A 3,910-nucleotide genomic window follows, 5' to 3' on the forward strand; every position below is an offset into this window, starting at 1 on the left:
CAGTTTGAAGGCTACTTCTCAGTTTGGAGGCTACTTCTCAGTTTGGAGGCTCTTCATGATCGTCTAGTCCTCGGTTCAGCTTGTGACGTTATGAATGGCTTGGATCCGCACTTGGAGTTCGTGCATGATCATGAGCTCCATGGGGTTCAAGCCTTTCTATACAAGGCAGCGGAAACGGCAGCGGCTTCCCTTGGTTTGGAATTTCTTCGCGGCCGGAATGGCCAGTTAGCTAGTGATTCATTAGCCATCATGGCCAAACCTCGGCGTAGAGCGCCCGTCAAGGCGGCGAAGCAGTCCACCTTGCTCCGCCAGCACGTTGATAGGCCCGTGCATGGTATATTCTTCCGCCATATGGAAGAGCAGGATCTTTCCGTCCAGCTGACATTCGCCTTCTTGAAGTCAGCTGGCTTTATGTCCGAAACTGAGGGTTTCATCTGCGCATGTCAGGATGGCGTGATAAACACTCTTGTCAATCGAAGTCGTGTTATGGGGGTGCACGTTCCGCATACTCGATGTCGGATTTGCAAGCAATCCCCGGAAACTCTGATGCATCTTTTGTCGGCTTGTCCGACTTATGCAATCACGAGTTATATCCACCGTCATAATGCGGCTTTGAGGGTGCTGTATTATCATTCGCGGTACTCTTATGGAATAGACAGAACCCCGGTGCTGCCTTACGCTCCAGGAGATATTGAGTCCGTTGTCGTGAATGAGAGGTGTAAGATTTACTGGAACTTCTCGTTTGCGACTGTCAGGCCAACCGTTGCGACGAAACCTAACATCGTCCTCTTCGATTTCGATGATAAAATCGTCTATGTCATTGAGTTCTCAGCCCCGGCTGAGAGCAACATCACATTGAAAGAAGAGGAGAAGCGGCTCAAATACCAGCCACTCCTGTTTGAGCTACGTTAAATAAATCGGGGATTTAACGTAAAGTTGGTTGTCCTGATAATTGACTCTCTTGGGGGAATGGAAGAGTCATTCATATTTGCGCTGAATACCATCCCTGCATGTAGGCGTCAGGCCTTCATTTTGGCTGGCCAAATGCAGAAGGCGGTCATTCTTGGATCCCTCCGTCTACTTAGACAGCACGATTCTGGATTGCCGTAGACCTCACCCTCTGGTCGGAGGGAGCACTACTGTAGAGCGATTAGGAAAAGTTTGTATCGCTTAGCTTGCTGGGCGGTCTTCGAGGTGAAGTCAGAACCCTCGAGGATCATTCAGCGATCTCATTTACGCGTGTAAAAAAATAATAATGCATTCACAACGTCACAAGCTGAACCGAGGACTAGACGATCATGTAGAGCCTCCAAACTGAGAAGTCCTCGTCCCCCACTCTGCCGCGGAAAATATAACCGCGGACTCGAAGAGCGTGGATGGAGACTTCTGTGGATATTCATCAGCTTGCGGGTATCTCTGTCTAGCTGCTTCAGTTCAGCTATACTCCATTTGAGAACTCCAAAAGAGTAGAGAAGCACCGGGACAGCGACCATGTTCGACGCGGCGACTTTTTTCTTCCCGGAAAGTTCTGATTTCCAAACATTTCGCAGTCTCCTCGACTGCCTCAGCGTCCACTATGGAACGCTGATTGAAGCCAAGATATCGATATGACTCTTCGGCGCCAAGATGATGTATGACGCCTCCATCCACAAGCTGAAGATCACCCATCTCGTCACTGACTTTGCCCCTCTTTAGAAGGAAAACGACGTACTTATCCAACCCAAATCTTATGCCAACCGCACGTGAGGACACTGCGACAACTTGAGCTGTCGTTCTCCTGAGGCGAATAACTTCAAATCATCAATGTAAAATACATGACTAACCTGGTGCCTCCTATCGCCAGGCCTTCCACCTTGATATCCCCCAATACAACGCAACGCAACAGAGAGCGGCATCAGTGAGATACAGAACAGAAGGGGACTCAGGGTGTCACCATAGAAAACTCCTCTCGTGAATTGCACCAACCCTGACGTCAGCTTCCCCTCACCAGATGTTATACTGCAGCGCGTCCTCCAGAGTGGCGCCAGATCTTAAATGCATCTCACTATGTTGTCTTCTACCGTAAAGCATTCAAGAAGGATGAAAATAAGCTCATGGCTCGTGCTATCAAATGTCTTGCGATAGTCGACCCAGGCCACCGATAGATTGCGATGGTACTGCAACGAATCGCGCAATAGGCAGCGATCAACTAGTAAACCTTCCTTGCAACCTGACAGTCCCCTCTTCGCTCCTCGTTGTTCGTGAATATGCTGCCACACTGGCTGTATATTATGGAGAATACGCTCATTCAAGATACCGGTAAAGACCTTTTATAGTGTATTCAGAGACGTGATCGGCCGATAAGTCGCCGGGTCAGTCAAGTCTCCCTTCTTCGGGATCAGCACAGCCCTCCCCTCCACCAACCACTCAGGAACAGAGTCACGGCCGTCGAGGAAGGCCGTGAACATCCGAGCCCTATGGACATGCGCAGAGGTAAACCTCTTCCACCAAAAGGAGTTAATACCGTCAGGACCCGAAGCGGCGTGGTTCTTCATACCTCGCAAAGCAGATCGAACCTCGTCTTGAGTGACTCGCGAAAATTCTACGCGCTGCCGACGATGTTTTTGACGAAACATTCAAAATTCCCGAAGGTCTGGAGTCTCCACCATGAGATTAGGGACTTCACCATGCAGATCTCCACAGAACCCTTCAACTCGCTCAACTGAAGGCATCTTATCCGGCGCAGGCGTAGGCGGCACGAACCAGTGACTGCGATCGGAATGAAGGACAGAATTGTCTACTATCCGACGCAACCGCTGTTCCAGAGACCGCTTCATGGTCCTCAGAACGCGCACCTTCTCACCAAACCTCTCCTTAATCAAGGAGGACTGCTTTATTCAGTGTATGATGGTGGTAGCGCAAATCCGCGGATATTTTACGAATGCGCGCCGTAAAAGGCTTGCCACCGATGATGAAGTCAATCACACACTGAATGCGCGACGCCTGCGTCCTAACCTCATTGACTTTACCTTAGAGCTGTGCATTGCGCTTGCGCGTTTTCACCTCAAATGACCCTTTACTTGGGTTCTGAGACTTCAAGCGAAGAGCCGCATCATTCGCAGCCCATTTCAGATCGAGCAAGTTGATATCCGGAGGAAGGACTGCGGCCAGACCCGCATTCTCAATGGCCAAATTTTCAGGCCGGAGACGGAACTTCCCTGTGACTCTCTCTCGTCTTGCGCCTATATTACGCGAGGACCCCTGAGGCTTCTCATGGCTCTGTTGAGTCGGCTGCTCTGACTGTATATCCTTACTGGCTTGATCTCTCAGATGCTGAATTGTGAAGTGCGACAACTCAGGGTGCATTGTGCACCACAAGCTTCGTATTCTCGCCATGTAGCCCACTTGCGCCGGCACACTCTACTGCCAACATTCCATGAGGTCCTCTTTGAGTTCCTCCGTCCACCTATTCCTTTGGACAGCCAGGTTGTTACCATTGGATCCAGATAGTTCACCCCTCCCAACTGATTCGCGGTCCCCATCTGAGAGAGACAGATTGTGGGGGGCTCTGCCGCGGCTCGATGACGGAACTGGGTATAGGAGCCGCCGGTTGATTAGCCGAACACTACCGTGGCTATTGCGGACATGCCGGGCGATGGGTTCGCCACACTCCCTACGCTTTTACGCCAGCACGTTTCCCATGCATGTAGTATTCTTCCGCCATGTGGAAGAGCAGGGTCTTTCCGTCCAGCTGACATTCTCTTTCTTGAAGTCAGCTGGCTTCATGTCCGAAACTGAGGGTTTCATTTGCGCATATCAGGATGGCGTGATAAACACTCTTGTCAATCGAAGTCGTGTTATGGGGTTCCAACTTCCAGACATTCGATGTCGGGCTTGCAAGCAGTCCGCGGAAACTCTGATGCATCTTTTA

The sequence above is a fragment of the Diachasma alloeum genome, unplaced genomic scaffold (genome assembly GCF_001412515.2).
Source record: "Diachasma alloeum isolate Michigan unplaced genomic scaffold, Dall2.0 Dall_scaffold_00518, whole genome shotgun sequence".
Taxonomy (NCBI): domain Eukaryota; kingdom Metazoa; phylum Arthropoda; class Insecta; order Hymenoptera; family Braconidae; genus Diachasma; species Diachasma alloeum.